Here is a 17,292-nt window from a genome sequence, read left to right as displayed (position 1 = left end):
CTTGCCACACTTGGGGCTGGTGCAGAGACTGAGACTCAATTCCTTAAGATGATGCCATAATGTACGAGAGGAGGGCTGTTGAGAAAATCAGGGCACTCTGAATCAGTCTAGTTTATACCTCTAGGAGTGATATTTTCATCCCATGTCAAAGCTTTGCAACACCTGAGAAAATAAGTAGGAATGTCTTTGTGGTTGTGAACTTTACATGAATGATGATAATTTTGAGATACGAGCCAAGGTAGAATAGTCCTTATCTTCCTCATTCTTCTCAAGGTTGTGTTCTGGACTTGTTCATGTCAAAAGCCTGTAGCAGGGGACCCATGGAAGCCCCTCTCTCTAGAGGAGACGAGGGTTCCCTTTGTTCTTTCTTGGCCTCTGGAGTCACTGTGGAGCGATGCAGCGTAACACCAGCAGATGGCATGTGGCGTCAGCCTCCCAGGCACTTGAACTTGGGAAAGCCATCTTTTCTCTATCATAAAAGTCAAAATTTTAGTTAGGAATAAAAATGTGCTTGTTTTAGCTATTAGATATGGTGCTTGATCATCTAGCTGTGTCTTTCTATGATGTCCAGGTCACCTGTGATGGGAACAAAACCAAATATAACTCAGACACCATCTCTCTCATTTCTTAAGCTAGAGATGATTAAGACTCACCCTGTTACTCAACTTGTCCAGGACATTCTTGGGAGCCTCATAGGATGCTGAGGAACAAGATAGCAGGACTAACAACAACAACAAAAAGATTCTGGGGAGAAGAGAAGAGGATGAGACCACCTTCCCAACATGGTCTGAGCACAGAAGTAGATGGTCAGCACAACCCATTCTCCTTTCCCGACCCAACAAAACTACCTGGGGCTGAGTGAAGTTTCCCAGAATGCCTGCTGCCAGGGTATAGTTAGAGATCATTGAAAGCATCACTTGGGGTTTTGAAAGCAGGTTATTTCCACACTTAGAAAGCAAGCAGAATTTAATTTCTTTTTTTAGGCAAGCACCTTGTCCCTACCCTCCCTGAGGCCTGGAATACTGAGTCTGGAGCTTTAACAGAGAAGAAACTTCTAGTCCTCTAAGCAGAGCGGAGGGAGGAACAGGTGGAAGTATAAATGCCTGGCTGCATAGGCGTGGATGAGGAAACCCAGAGATCTACCCTCCAGTTGTCTTCAACCAAACCCTGTTGCAGCCTCTGGCTCCACCATCACTTTCTATAGTATGTAGTGTCTCTAAAGCTTGACTCTTTCAGGGACTGTTAGGAGCAAATTGCTCATTAGGAAAAAAGTCTTCTTGGGGCTTCTCTGGTGGTCCACTGGTTAAGAATCTGTGGGCCAGTGTGGGGGACAGTTGTTTGATGCCTGTTCTGGGAAGGTCCCACATACCATAGGGCAACTAAGCCTAGGCACCACAACTGCTGAAGCCTGAGTGCTCTAGGGCCTGTGCACCACCGCAAGAGAAGCCACCGCAGTGAGAAGCCCATGCACTGCCACAGAGAGTAGCCACCACTCGCTGCAACTAGAGAAAGCCAGAGTGCAGCAATGAAGACCCAGCATAGCCATTAAAAAAAAAAGGAAAGGAAAAAGTCTTCTTTTGCAGGTAGCTGTCATTCTGTTAAACCCTTGCTCTATGGTGTTCATAGTTTCCCTGATTGTTCGTCTTACTTTCCCAGGAAAGAAATTCCCAGCATCTCTCACAGCTGGGGAGCAAGCATGCGGCTGAGATTCACCAGTCAAGAGCACCCGCGTTAAACTCTGGTTTGGATGTCAGCCCCTGAAGGAAACAGTCGATTCTGAGCACTGTACATCCATGCTGCCGGCGAAAGTGGCAGCAAAGAGCAGTGGCGGCAGGAGCATCCTCACCAGGTCACTTCTGTGTTCTGAGGAGCCTAGCCTTGTGCTTCTTTTCCTCCAGACTTCCCAAAGAGTCACCGAGCTACTAATAACTCTTAATAATTGCTGCTTAAACCAGTGTGAATGGTTCTATAGTTTGCAACTTTAAAAAAAGAAAGAACAAAAGAAGAGAAAAGAAAGAAGGAAACGAATTTTAAAAAATTGGCCCATGAAAGCAGGATCTATCAGACTCTAAATTGTGGAATTGGGCTTAGGGGTGGAGGGTGCAATTGGGCAGAGGAAGCAAGGTGTCTTTGTTATGCATCAAGGACTAAGATTAGGGGCCCGCTAACTGTGACCACAACCGAGATAGAGCCTTGTGATGTGGAGCTTTCAAAGGTGACAAAGAGAACTGCTTCTTCATGCCCCAGAGAAGCAATTAGAAACCCTGATTCCAAAGTAGTCACCTTAGTAAGACCCCATGCTTTTTCTCCCATTAATTAACAGCTTTCTGTAAGACACCTTGTTGAGACTCATTGGAAAACTTCAAGTTCAGGGGATGTCTCACCATAGGAAGCTATGATTTCAAATTGTTTTGAAGTGGGCATTGAAGACGGACTAGGAAAGGACAGATGACTAATGTCAGAAGGAAAAGGAGGAAATCTTCGAGTTTAAAGACTGTTCACACAGGATCTTTGGCCATTGTCTACACGTACTTGCCACTGATGAGGAACAAGGAGAAAAAAGCCAACTGAGATATTTAGGAAACCACATTGTCAAAGATGCTTCAAGACTGCCTGGCAAACATCTATGATTTTATCTTGAAAACAAATCCCAGGCCTCTAGGTCCACACCAACAGGAAGAAGTCTATGAAATCTATACACCCCCCATGAAAGCTATGCTCTTTATTACTTGTTGTTGCTGTTCAGTTGCTGAGTCGTGTCTGACTCTTTGCAACCCCATGGACTGTAGCCTGCCAGATTCTTCTGTCCATGGGATTTCCCAGGCAAGAATACTGTAGTGGGTTGCCATTTCCTTCTTCAAGGGATCTTCCTAACCCAGGGTTTGAAGCTGCGTCTCCTGCATTGGCAGATGGATTCTTTACCACTGATCCACCAGGGAAGTCCTTTATTATTTACCCAGGATGAATTCATGTGGGATAATTTGCAAAAAGATTACCCTAGAGGGCAGCTTCTAGGACCACCAACCAAGTAAGTGCCTAGATTGGGAGCCATTGCTCTCTCTATTCAGCAGGATCTGGTATTTGCTACTGCTTAATGACCACTGAGGTCTTCCCTGGTGGCTCAGTGGTAAAGAATCCACCTGTGATGCAGAGGATGCTGGAGATGTGGCTTTGATCTCTAGGTCAGTAAGATCCCCTGGAGAGGCATGGCAACCCACTCCAGTATTCTTGCCTGGATAATCCCATAGACAGAGGACCTGGCAGGCTATAGTCAATAGGGTTGCAAAGAGTCAGACCCGACTGAAGCGAGTGAGCATGCACGCAATGACCTCTGAGTAATTCTTATTCTTCTATTTTTTAAACTGAAAGTTTCATAAGTCTTGGTTATCCTGTCTCTTCTTCTCCACCATTGTAAAACAAGTGTGTTGGAAGATGACTTGTCTTTGAGACTTCAGATTTCAGTAAATAACAGTTTTCAAAAAAAGTATTATTAGAAGCCCTTACTATTTTAAATAGAAGATTCATCAGAGGAAGAAAGACCCTAGAAGGAGAAGGAATGTGTTCTGGACTTAAAATATTGTTCAGTTATATTAACAAGGACTGAGTTCTAGAAGGGGCTCCAGATATATTAATGGTAAGAATCATTGTGTTATCCTCTTTGCCTTCTGTTGGATTTGCTTAACATGTGGTTGATGAGAAGAGAAGTGGTCTAGAGAGAACTAGGGTGGGTTGTAGATAAGATGAGTATTCCCAGGTGGCTCAGTGGGTAAAAGAATTGCCTGCCAATGCAGGAGATGTGGGTTCAGTCCCCAGGTTGAAAAGATCCTCTGGAGGAGGACATGGCAACCCAATCCAGTTTTCTTGTCTGGAGAATCCCATGGACAGAGGAGCCTGGCGAGCTATAGTCCACAAGGTCTCAAAGAGTTGGACACAACTGAAGTGCCCGAGCATGCACACATGTAGGTAGGATACGAGTGGCCATTCAAGATGTGGAATAGTAACCTGTGAACAGAAACCATGTTGATCTCTCTGTTCTGTTTGCCCCTCTCAGCTGCTTTCTTATCATGCCCTCCTACTTGGACTCTATCAAAGTGGCCCCATCCTTTTCCTTTCTAACCCAAATCTTACGGCATAGTTAATTTAGAGGACAGTTGAGGTACATATGAAAGTGGCTCAATCCGCTTTGAAGCTGTGGGGAAGGAGTTGAACTGGGCAGTGATGTGCTGGGGTTGGAGGTAGGAGGGGCTTGTGGTTTCCCTAATGAGCTCTGATTGACAGCTTCTGCTTCTGGGGATCATCTCCAACACGGAAGAGCTGTCTCATTCCTTTGGTTCCCTTAATATCTACCCAACCAATCAACTGACTCAATCGAATAAGTAAATAAAAACCAAGACCTTTGTGGGTGTAACAGAAGGCAGAGGGAAGCCAAGTCTTTTTCAAAGTAATGTAAATAACTTAAAAACCTCAGCATTCTCAAGGCTAGAGAGACTTGGCCATTTCGGCTAATTCAGGTTCTAATACTAACTTCCTCCTCCCCTCCCACTGTTTCTTGGGACCCTCACTCCTTCTCTTCCTGCTTACTTCTCAGGAGTAATCGGCTCAAACAGACCCTACTAAATATGCCCATATTTGAATGCAGAACAATTTGGCCTTTACTCTATATTCCCCTCTTCTTCCAGACTCTGGATCTGATTTATCTTTTTACACTCAATAACCTATTAAAATAGTACAATAAAGACTATACCCGAAGAAGAATTCTGAGGTAGCAGTTAATTATCCATGAACCCTTTCACACAAAGTCAATAACCAGTTGCACTGGTTTTTTGTTGTTTTCTTTTTAGCTTTTACTTAGTGTTAGAATGGCTATTGTTTTGGTCAGAACTACTTATAAAAATTTGCCCCCAAATTCAGAAGAGTGCAAAGAAGCGAAAAATTTGTAGCCCTGAAAACTCAGTATCTCTTCTAGGCAATCCCCATTTCTCCTCTCATTCATATGTTTAACTTCCTCTCTCTAAGCAAAGGATCATTGGTTTGACTTCTTAGGGCTGCCTCACTTAATTTTAGAGAAATATAGATCCTGTCTGAGATCCAAGGAGGTATTTGTCAGCATTAAGGGCCTCCTTCGGCTCCATCCATGCCCATAATATTTGGCAGGTGTTCTTCATAGTTTGTGGTTTGGGATTGTAGCTGTTTCCTTGCTTCATTCATGATAGGAAGATTTTTTTCCTTCTATTTTTGTTCCATTTATTGTTTTGGTTGGCTTTTTAGGAAGAGGAATGGCTAATGTGTTTTTACCCTGCTGTCTTTAACAAGAAGACCAAGGTTTAAAAGTAATTTTGTGTCTGCTTTAAATTTTTTTACTTCAACAAGAAAGTTAAGAGAAGAAGGAAGGTATTCAAAACTCTAGTTAATTTTCAGTTGTTTAGGTGTCTGATAAAGAAGAACTTCCGTGAACAGCAGTCAGTTCCTCTCAGATGATGGCCTTCCCATGGCACTGGTACCCTGGTTAGAATTTTCCCAGGGAGGGATGGCCTAGCTCCCTGGGAGCTATCACCATAGATTGCCCATGCGGAGAGAGCAGACCGCAAATTACACCAGCTGCAAACACTTACACAGCACATGTAGGAAGGTTACATGCCCAAAGAGGCTGATGCCCAGATACTGAGAGGACTCATACCTCAGTTGTAGAATATCAGGAGCCTACAGAGAAAGACAACCTGTGAGTTACACGTCCCTGCTTCGGCTCCATGAGGGCCCATAAACTTCTCCTTCATCCAGATGCCATCTTGAGAACAAAGGAGGGAGAAGCTTAGAAGGCAGAGAATTGGCTCTGATAGGGAATTTCAATGGTTGAACTGTGTGAATTCAGCACCGCTTCTTTTTTTCACCCTGGAAGAGGCTGTTCAGCAAGTTTATTTCTGCTGTCTGTAGGACCGAGAGCTTCAGCGTAAGATTAAATCAGTTATAGAAAACAAATAAGCTACTGTTTTGGTACATCTGATTTGTAAGATGTAAATCTTGACCCTACAACATCTGTGGTGTCAGCTCCATCTTTCCTCAAGAGGCAGCCTGCTAGAATGAAAACTGCATGGGCTTGGGAGCTGACCTCGGTGTACTCCTGGCTCTACCACAAACTGGCTGGGTGATATTGGTTAAAACAATCTTCTAGTTCTAAATTCCATCAGCTCTAAACTGCAGGGGTTGGACCAGATCTGCTATTTTCAAAGGGTCTTTTTATTTTATTTTTTAGCTGTGCCCTTTTGTTAAATAAACTCTTACTTAGATGGACAATATATAAAACAGATACATTTGGAGTTTCCTCTGGCAAGTAGGGAGGTGGTGTCAGGGACCACATGTACTTGAGAGCCCCTTGGGCGCCCCCAGGAGTTTGTAAGTCACTCCTGAAGGCTATGATCTCTCATCCTTTTTGATTCTAATCCTCAATGATTCAATATCTGCCCAAGGCCAAAAGGAGCTGGCAGAGGCATGAAATAGTCTGTGGTCCACGGGCATCCAAGGAGATGGGTGCTAACTTGTATTTTGGGGGAGAAGACAACTATCTTAATGTTAAAACACAAAAATTTCCAGAACTTCATGGTGGAGAAGGCAATGGCACCCCACTCCAATACTCTTCCCTGGAAAATCCCGTGGACGGAGGAGCCCGGTAGGCTGCAGTTCATGGGGTTGCAAAGAGTCGGCCACAACTGAGCGACTTCACTTTGACTTTTCACTTTCATGCATTGGAGAAGGAAATGGCAACCCACTCCAGTGTTCTTGCCTGGAGAATCCCAGGGACGGGGGAGCCTGGTGGGCTGCCGTCTATGGGGTTGCACAGAGTCAGACACGACTGAAGTGACTTAGCAGCAGCAGCATGGTGGATAGAAGTTCTGTAATTTACAACCAGGAAAAAAACAGCAACAACGACAATAAAAAGCTTGGTGTAACCCATAAACTAGAAACTGGGTGACTATTATGTGATTAACATGGCAGAGTCATGTCCAAGATTCAGCAACCGTTTAGCATTTCATTTGTGCTGGGTGCTGGCTCTGTCATCTGGCATGAGTCCTGACAGCATCCCAAGAGGTGAGTATGATTTTCATTTTACAGATAAGGCCAGCACATTAAGTAACTTGCTCAAATATCACACACTATTACAGAGAATCACAACTTTTTAGAAAAAAAAAATTTACTGCCATAAATAAGATGTGCACATATGCTATCAGTGAACCCAAACTATGAACTTCTCATTCCATAGAAACTACCCTTCAGTGACACTCAGAGCATTTTTGCACACGAAATGGATAAGGAAAATGTCTGAGATAAACAATCTGAATTTTAAATGCAGATCAAAGGTCCTTGCTGTGGTGAAAGAAGTCTGTGGGTATTTCAGGAAGGTTCACCAAGAAAGTAGGTATCTTTCTCCACTTTATGGACTTATATTTTAAGAAGCCCAGTCATTCTAGTCCATGCAGAAAAAACTTCCAAACGAATATTTACAATGTGGATCTTATATTAAACATTTGGTTTTATAAACTTGAATATTTGTAAAAGCATATGTAAAATAAATTTTAGTACACAAACTGACGTGTGCAAAACATATCAGTTTCTTTTTTTCTTTAAATTGGGTTAGTTTTCTGACTCTCAACTGCCATGCTTCTCTAAGATGGCAAGAATGTCCATCTCATCCTTGTCAGGAACCCCATCTCCTTTCAAGAGTCACACCAGAAACCAGAGGGTTTACTTGCTGCTGCTGCTGCTAAGTCACTTCAGTCGTGTCGGACTCTGTGTGACTCCATAGACGGCAGCCCACCAGGCTCCCCTGTCCCTGGGATTCTCCAGGCAAGAACACTGGAGTGGGTTGCCATTTCCTTCTCCAATGCATGAAAGTGAAAAGTGAAAGTGAAGTCGCTCAGTAGTGTCCGACTCTCAGCGACCCCATGGACCACAGCCCACCAGGCTCCTCCGTCCATGGGATTTTCCAGGCAAGAGTACTGGAGTGGGGTGCCATTGCCTTCTCCCGGGTTTACTTGCAGTGAAGACAATTGAGGAAGAGCCTCTGATCTCCAGTCTTTTAAGGTATCACTGGCATCACTCTGTGATGCTCACACTGGGGCCCTGGGTTTTGGTGGTGCCATTTGTGAGTAGGGGGCTTTGTAGCGGGTACCTCCCTCTAGGCACATCAAGAAGTCATCTCCTCTGGGAAGGGCTAGCTGCATGGTGGCCATGTGACTGTGTCATTTCACAGGGCCCTGAACTCAGAAGAGCCCTGGATTTGTTTTAATGCTCTGTGGTTGCCATCTTGATATTTGGACAAGAACCGCCATGTTTCATTTTGCACTGGATCCCCCAAATTACATAGCTGACCCTGCTGTGGGTTTAAGTCACCACCTCCTCTGCTCACCTTCTCAGCACAGCCTGCCGTCCTGTTTCCCTCTACCACCTTAAGAAGAACTTCTGTCTCTGACTCTCTGTCATCCAGTGCTTCGTCCTCTTTCTCAGAGTCTGGAGGACGTGTTATTTTCTCAACGGCTGTAGGCATTTACAAAAAGATAGGAAGAACCGCAGACTCCTCAGGGGCTTCTGTCTTCCATCCTGCAAAAATCCCTGAGGCAAGGAAGCACACGAGGGACTGGTTCCTACTTAAAATGAGAAAAGACAAAACAAATATGTGGGGAGAAAAATGACACATTAATCTGCCAATAAATTATTGTTACATGTATAGTTGTGTTTTAATTAACTCTAAGTAAGTTTCATGATCAGTTTTGATGATTTTGGCCAATAAAATGGATCTCTAGGACCCAAAACATATTGTGCTTAGTCATTCAGTCATGTCCGACTCCCTGTGGCCCCGTGGACTGCAGGCCACCAGGTTCCTCTGTTTATGGAATTTCCCAAGCAAGAATACTGGAGGGGGTTGCCATTTCCTACTCTGGGGGATCTTCCTAACCCAGGGATAGAGCCCACGTCTCTTGTATCTTCTCATTGGCAGGGAGATTCTTTACCACCAGCTCTTGGGAAACCCCAACACGTATTGCTGCACTCATGAAAAGCAAGAATACAGAGACCTAAAGCGGGTGTTTCCAACAGTAGGGTGATCATGTACATTCTAGTTTAAACTTGGACATTTTTTTATGTCTTTGTTGCTCTATGCAGACTTTCTCTAGTTGCGATGAGAAGAGGTTACCCTCTAGTTGAGATGTGCAGGCTTCTCATTGCGGTGGCTTCTCTCTCGGAGCACAGGCTCTAGGGTGTTCAGACTTCAGTTGTGGCCCACGCAGGGCTTAGTTGCCCTGCGGCATCTGGGATCTTCCCGGACCAGGGATCAAACCCATCTTCCCTGCACCGGCAGGCGGATTCCCAACCACTGGACCACTAGGAATGTCCCGAACTGGGGCATTTTTGAAAGGGCCACTATTTATAGTTACACTGGAGCGCTAAGAGTGAACTGGGACCGCTTTGGACACACCTTGGGATGCATAGTCCCCCATCTACAGCACAGAGTCAGGACTTGAACAGGTCTGTGTAGCTCATACTCTCTTGATATTAATTAGGATAATCTGTGGCCAGCTCAGCCAACTGCCATGAGTGCTTTATTCCACATCCATTCAGTTTTGGTCCTGTTGACACAGCCTGAGAAAGACTAGGTTCACAACCAGAGAATTTTATTCATGAAAAGCCCGAGAACTGCATTCCTGAGTTGCAATTGGCCAGTGCTCCAGGCATGAATGGGGGAAGTTTCATCTTCAATATTTACTAAAAACAGACGCTGAAGTTTGAGAAGCAAATGTAAAGTGCTCATTTCAAAAGCCTCTTTATATACATGTTAAATCAGTTTGTGGGAAAGAGACCACAGAGATTGTTTAAACATTCATAATGATGACACAACTGTTCGAAAATATGCAGTTCCTTGTAGTTATATGTGGAATTAATTGCATATGGAGGAAGTTATCTTTTGAAACTGGATTAAAAGGAAATAGTTCATAACTCAGTGATATCAACATGCACACCATTGTACTCGGGACTAAGCTTTGCCTTGTCTTTCTTATCTCAGCCACTGTCTGAAGAAGTTGTTTTCTTGCTTAAGGCGTCATGACTGAAGTATGTAGCTCTGTGGAGGACAAAAAAAAAAAAAAAACAACTGGGGCCAGATGGAAGAAATGTCACTTTAGCCCAAGTGGTACTACTGGGAGTCTCTTTCTGACCTTGCATTCTGGAGTTCAGCTTACGTGTGTCGGCCCCTTAGTGGAGGATGTAGAGAGCTGGTCCCTCTCTACTTCTCTGCTCCTTCAGAGTAATGCAGCCAGGGTTTGGGAGCAGGATTTCCTCCCTCGCCACACAGCACGTTTCAATATTCATCCTTCAATGAATTACCCACAATTCTTAGCAGTGCATCTAGTTAACCACAAAGCAGTCAGAGAGCTATGTTTAGAGAGAAACAGCTCCTTATCTCTTGCACTCCAAGGGAAATCAGCAGTCATTTCCTAGAGATGGTCTCAGCGTGACTCTGGGGCTCCAGTTCCTCTATGATACAATCAGCACTCAGCCAAAGCTACATAAAGTGGTGGCACTCCCCCGTATGTCTAACTCAGGCACTAATCACACTTTTAGTACATCTGTTGTTTTAAAATTTCCAGTCCCATTAATTCTTCCTTTTTTTTTCTTTTTTAAGATATGAGGAGTTGAGAATACCCATATTCACTTTGAAGTACCGTCACTTAAATGAAAGATCTGGAAAAAAAAAAATCGAGACATGAGGCAATCCTGAAAATATGAATAAAAGAATATAAATATTTCTCCAGCCTCTCTAGTCTTCATTAAAATACGCAAGAGGAAGAAACCGGTTTGCCCTTCTATATTTAATTTGGACTCTGACCTCTTTGAAAACTTCAGCAATATGATTAATTTTAGCTTATCTTATGGAATGTCTCTCCACCTATAAATAAGTCTATTCATCTTCAGAAGAGCATAAATATTCCTCCTGTTTTACAGTTATTTTTAAATATTTCTTACATATAATTGTAATGGGATCTATTTCCAGGACAATAGCTAAGTATCAGTTACATTTCCATTATGCTCTATTAGTTTCATGGTTGGAAAACTTAAGCAAAAATAAGCTTCTCTGGATGAATATGAATCCAGCATTAACCAGAGTAACATGAATAATTCAAAGAGCTCCTGACATTCGATCTAACAAAACCAAAAAGAATAAGAAAAGAGAAGAGAAGGAGGCAAAGAAGAAGGAAAAAAACAGGAGGAGCATAAGGAGCGCTTGGGAGTTTTTAATTTTAGGTAGAGGTATAAAAAAATTACATTTTTTATATTATCCAACATAATGTTAGAAAATCAGAAGACCCTTCTCTATACTTTATTAGTGTCTGATTTTCCACTTTTCTGTCTCCCAGAGTCTGCAGGCTCAAGCTAGGTCCATGTAGCCACATAGGAAAGCACTTTGCCTAAAAGAACATACTAAACCCAGCAATGCATTATTTTATACCTTGAGACTGAGGACGTTAAAAATTATTTCCAGGGTGATATTATCTTCAAATAATTAATAGTATTTATAACAATAACGTATACTTTAAACTGGTGATAAAAGCAACCTGCTCAAGGAGAGATGGCATATTCAGCTATTAAAAATCATATTGCTATGGGAAAGAAGTTAAGTATCTGGTATTTCTAGAGCCACAGTTCATTTCTTATATTTGGATTCAAACCTTTAAAATGAAAACTTACACATGGGACTCATACATGGGAAATGAATGATCAGTTTGTTTGCTTTCTAGATCATTCCCCATTGGAAGGACAAACTTTCCATCAGAAGACAAAGGATACGCTTTTCTCAGAGAAATATCTCCCCATTGATAAATAGAGAGCAAACACCGAACACTTAAGTAGTGTTCCCGCCAGTCATGTGAGCCGTGTCAGCATCAACCAGCTGGTCCTTGTCTGTTTTGCAGTCAAAGAAAATGGGAACTCAGCATGTATCCAAGTTCCCAAGGATAGGAGGATTCGAGCTGCCAGGTGTGCGCATGGGCAGAATGCCCAACCCCAGGTCATCTTACAAAAAGCCTTGCTCAGACATGGCCAGCAAAGGAAAGCAAGCAAAAGGTCACAGTTGCTGTTTCTGCAACATAGTCACTCTCAGCGAGACATCCTCATATTTTGTTTTTTTCCAGTTGTTAACTAAATGTTTAGGGAGCACATTAGAGTCATGAAAGGAGGTTGGAAGGGCAGGCAGCTCAACTGTTGTGATTTCTACCATTCATGAAATCGATACAATTTTTTCAGTAATCAAAGGTGTGTTCCAAAGAACTGAGAATGTGGCAGGCAGGGGTAGGGAATGGGGAATTGCCAAGTAACCGCCACCTTTGACCCATTTGCTTCTATTGATGCCATCTAGGAATAGGGATCATATTTATCAACACACTTTTCAGGCAGAGCTTTCAAGTATTCGCGTGTAACTATTGTGGAGCAAATCTTGGGCAATCCACTTTGCTTCTGTCTAACCTGGAAAGGTGAACTGGAATGAGAGTGATTTTCTGCATAATTTGATCCAATGGATGAATACTCTGGAGTCATGTGATAGGGTCAAGGTTCTTTCAGCTCATGCCTTAGAACCCAGTTACACGGGAGACCATGTTTGAACAATGTCCTTTAAAGAATTCAGTAACTCAACCCCACTGGACATGAGCCAAGACAAGCCTCTCGAATGCCAAATTCCACTCTAGTGGGTCATGTTATTGGATGGCTCAAATGAATTTGGGCCAGGAAAAAAAGGGCCTCCTTTCCCTCAATAGTTAGTTTCTTGTCTGAATTATCCAGATAATGGCTTTACTTTTCAACTTTCCTTTGCCTGCAGAGTAGAAAGGCAGCTCTACATTTTTGTCATAATAGAATCATTACCTATAATTCTCAGAAATCATCCTCTTGAAAATGGGTAACTTTGTATCAAAAAGAGCTACCTAATTTGTAATAGTGACTTATTCTTTTATAATTTCTTTTCATTTGTTCACTGTGACTAACTCAACAAATATTTACTGGACAAACAAAAAGACATATTATCCTTGTGTATCATGTCCATTTGTTTGGAAATCTCATTTAGCTGAAAAATCTTTAAAGTGTTATGAAGCACCAGGAAAAGGTGAAAAACTTTTGGAAAAGTTTTCTGCAGAGGCCATGTTTCTTTAAAAACAGAAAGTTCAACTTGTAAGACATGTGTATTCTTTGAAGTCAACATGACATCTTTTGATGAAGAAGATTTCAGGTATTAACATTTAATCCTGACAACATTAGTCCCCCACCCTCCATCCCAGATATACCATATCTCTCTTTGAAGACTGGAGAAGTGGAAACCTTCATATTGTGACTTTTCCCTTACAGGATGGTCATTTCACTCCAATACCAAGTTGTCTTGTATCTACTAAACTCACCAGTTCATCTTGTAAAGCCAGAAAATATAAAATAAGGCTACAGGGGAGTTTTCTTTCCAGTCTCACCTGTCATTTCTGCTCTCCCAATCCTCCTTCCCAAAACTTAACAGCCCATTTGAGAAAGAAAGCAACTCATACTTCAAGGTAACCCATATGTAATGTATCTCTTTTTCTGCTATGGTATTGATCATTGCTGTCTTGGTTCTTACAATAAAACAAGCTACGTTACCCAAAGGTCAGAGAGAGGGAAGTTACATCCTGAGAATGTTAAGATTCAATGTTAGTTTTGAGGACCCTCTTGCAGTCTTTAAATATGGTCTTCAATGACTCGGCAGTTGGGAACTGAGGAACAATAGCGGACAGTCACAGGAACATGACAATAAAGCTAAGAGGCTCACCTGTTATTTGCCTGAGTGTGTTACCTCTCTCATGAGTGACAACTGCGTGACTCCAATTCTTCAGAAGGGGTCAATCAGAGGACAGAAAAGGCTGTGGGGACATTCAAGCATCAGATGAGTAGATGGATTGGGGGATCATAAATTGTATGAATGGACTGGATGACCATAAATTGCATGCATTACAATTAAAATCTTTGCTATTGTTGCAATTTTTATAAGTGTGAGAGAATGTCAAATATAATTTGCATACCAAAAGGTACATAAGTCAAATACATGCAAAATCACCATTTAGGTAAAAAATAGGACATAGCCAGCACCTCAGAAGTCTCTCCATGACCTTTACTGATTACCTAACAATCTGATTTTTATGGTAAACACATCTTTTTCTATAGATCTGTTCCTTAAATACACATCTCTAAGCACTGTGGTTTAAGTTGCCTATTTTCTAAATTTTGTATAAACAGAACTATAGGCTTATGTGTTTTGCTATTTTTATTCAACTTTATGTTTCTGATTGGCCCATGCTGCTAGATGTAATTGTCCTTCATTCATTTTTGTGGCTGGACCCAGATTAAGTTTGACAGGTGAAGATTTAGGCAAGTCCTAAGACTCCATGACTTAGGACTTCACTAGTACCTCAGTGAGACTGTGTCCAGAGTTCTGTTGCAGAGAATAGAATCCTATCTAGGTGGAGATTTACTGCAGATTTTATGCAGCATATAGATCACTTGACGGGCAGACAAAACAGTCTCTAGGGGGACCTTTTAGAAACCTCCCTCCCCTCTCCCCAGCCATACCACAGTACTGGGCACCCAAGCAGCTCCTACCACTCAAAACTTCTCAGCCTCCCACCCTACGTCATCACCGCCTTGACCTTGAAGCCACTGTAATCAGAAATTGTCCTAATTAAGAAGGTCCCATGCTTATAAGGGGGTTCCCTTGTGGCTCAGATGGTAAAGAATATGCCTGCAAGTAGGAGACTCAAGTTTGATCCCTGGAGAAGGGAAGGACTACCCACTCCAGTATTCTTGCCTGCAGAATCCCATGGACAGAGCAGCTTTGTGGGCTACAGTCTGTGGGGTCGCAAAGAGTTTGACATGACTGAATGACTGACACTTACTTATGCTTATAAAGTCATGAATGTTGCGGATCCCAGAACCATTCTATGCCTGATACAAACTTCACCAGCAAAAATTGATAACCCTTTTTTTCCCCTTCATAATACCAATGAAAGGCACCTGTGCTAGTGACTAAACCTCTGCTGGCATTGCCAAGAAGGACCAAACACTTCCACGGCATGCTTGGCAGCAGAAATAGCAAAAGCAACACGAGGACATTGGGTTTGCAGAACTGGAAATACCTGGAACTTCAGCTGAAGTGGGTGGGAAAATGTAGTCTTTCGCTTTCCAGCATTGTTATACAGCAACGGCTTTCACTTTGGGGATCAGGACTCATCGTTAGTGAATCATGAAAGCACTGAAAAAAATAAAATAGAGCAGAATAACATTTTCAGAGGGCATCAACCTAGGGTAATTTCTGTTTTGTGCCATACACACAGATGTATGCATTGCAAAGTAAAATATTTTCTCACTGGGGGTTGAGTTTAAAATAAGTTTGAAAGCCACTACACTGAAAGGGGAATGGAATAGATGTCAAGTGCCAAGCAATCATATGCCCCCAACTCCTGCAACCTAACATGGAGTGATAAATGTGTACAAGAATGGGACACTTTGACAAGTCTTGTTGGCTACTATAATCTAACAATTCACTTTGGAGCATCTTAGTGTCTGGATTACCCTTTCAGCCTGCACCCCTTTTCAAGACATCATCCATGAGTCCCAGAATGATCTTTCTGAACACAAATCTGATTATTTCACTCTATTTTAAAGCATTCAGTAGCTTCCTCTGACTTATAGCAGTGACCTACAAACTTAAGGTGCTTGTTAAAATACAGATTCCCAGATTTTCCTTAGAGATTCTAATTTAAATAACTTGAGGATGGGTTCCAGGAATCTGCACTCATAGTGGGAACCCCTAGTGAATAAAATCTAGACTCCTTGCTGCTGCTGCTAAGTCGATTCAGTCATGTCCAACTCTGTGCGACCTCATAGAGAGCAGCCCACCAGGCTCCACCACCCCTGGGATTCTCCAGGCAAGAACACTGGAGTAGGTTGCCATTTCCTTCTCCAATGCATGAAAGTGAAAAGTGAAAGTGAAGTCTCTCAGTCGTGTCCGACTCTTAGCGACCCCATGGAGTGCGGCCCACCAGGCTTCTCCGTCCGTGGGATTTTTCAGGCAGGAGTACTGGAGTGGGGTGCCATCGCCTACTCACCTTAAAGGACCAATATGACCTCTCTAGGAAACCATATTTTATACCTGCCTGCATACTCAGTTGCTCAGTCATCTCTGACTCTTTTGCGACCTCATGGACTGTAACCCACCAGGATCCTCTGTCCATGGGATTTTTCGGGCAACAATACTGGAGTGGATTGTCATTTCCTCTTCCAGGGAATCTTCCCAACCCAGAGATTGAATCAATGTCTCCTGCATTGGCAGGCAGATTCCTTATCACTGAGCCACAAGGGAATAATACTAAGTATTTTTTTGTATTATAATCACACTGAGTTGTAACTATTTGTTGACATTATTTTGCTATGAAAACCAGGAACTTATTAGATATAAGCACTGTGTTTTATGGTTTGGGGCTTTTGTTGTTGTGTATGTCCACAACCTGGCACCATGTAAAAGTACCATCGATACCCACTCAATACAATGAATGGGTGATGTATTGATTGGTACTTGGATGGATAGATTGTTCAATGAAGAGAACTACTTCTCTGAGGTAGGTATGGTTTCCCTTTTGATATCGGTTTTCAACAGAGATTAGAACTGTTACTGCGGGAATATCTGAACTTCTGTCGGGATAGCTGACGCCTTTGGAAAACCAAATGAATTACATGTTAAGACCAGGTTCTATGGATTCAGCATGAGTCACCCATAGGGGGCAAGGCTGGTGGGTGAAATTTTGATTAAGAATTATATTGGTGCAGTCTCAAAATATTTCCCCACAATATGCTGATCACTTACAAGTGGGAAAATGGTGAATTTTATGTTTCCTGAGAAGATGCTGGGAAAGATTGAAGGCAGGAGGAGAAGGGGATGACAGAGGATGAAATGGTTGGGTGGCATTACCTATTCAGCGGACATGAGTTTGAGCAAGCTCTGGGAGTTGGTGATGGACAGGGAAGCCTGGCGTGTTGTAGTCCATGAGGTGGCAAAGAGTGGGACATGACTGAGTGACTGAACTGAACTGAGAAGTCTCAAGAAAACATAATATCATATCATTTTCCTGCAAAGAAAACATGACCTGATTCTGGACGTGAGACAAACTTAGGTAGAGAAATACATACAGACTGAAAAGATGGAAAGACTAAAAAAAAACAAAAAAAACAAAAAAAAACCAC

The 17,292-nt window shown here is 42.5% G+C and overlaps 1 long non-coding RNA gene across 1 annotated transcript; it reads right to left on the bottom strand.

Moving 5' to 3' along the window:
• Positions 1 to 8,704: 8,704 nt before the first annotated feature.
• Positions 8,705 to 16,045, bottom strand: LOC139183128 (uncharacterized). The gene is made up of 3 exons (XR_011566612.1): positions 15,189 to 16,045; positions 13,829 to 13,919; positions 8,705 to 10,728 (listed from the first exon to the last, which is right to left on the bottom strand). It is a non-coding gene; the product is annotated as an uncharacterized lncRNA (long non-coding RNA).
• Positions 16,046 to 17,292: the final 1,247 nt, after the last annotated feature.

The sequence above is a fragment of the Bos indicus genome, chromosome 5 (assembly GCF_029378745.1).
Source record: "Bos indicus isolate NIAB-ARS_2022 breed Sahiwal x Tharparkar chromosome 5, NIAB-ARS_B.indTharparkar_mat_pri_1.0, whole genome shotgun sequence".
Taxonomy (NCBI): domain Eukaryota; kingdom Metazoa; phylum Chordata; class Mammalia; order Artiodactyla; family Bovidae; genus Bos; species Bos indicus.
This window is presented reverse-complemented; position numbering and strand designations above follow the sequence as displayed.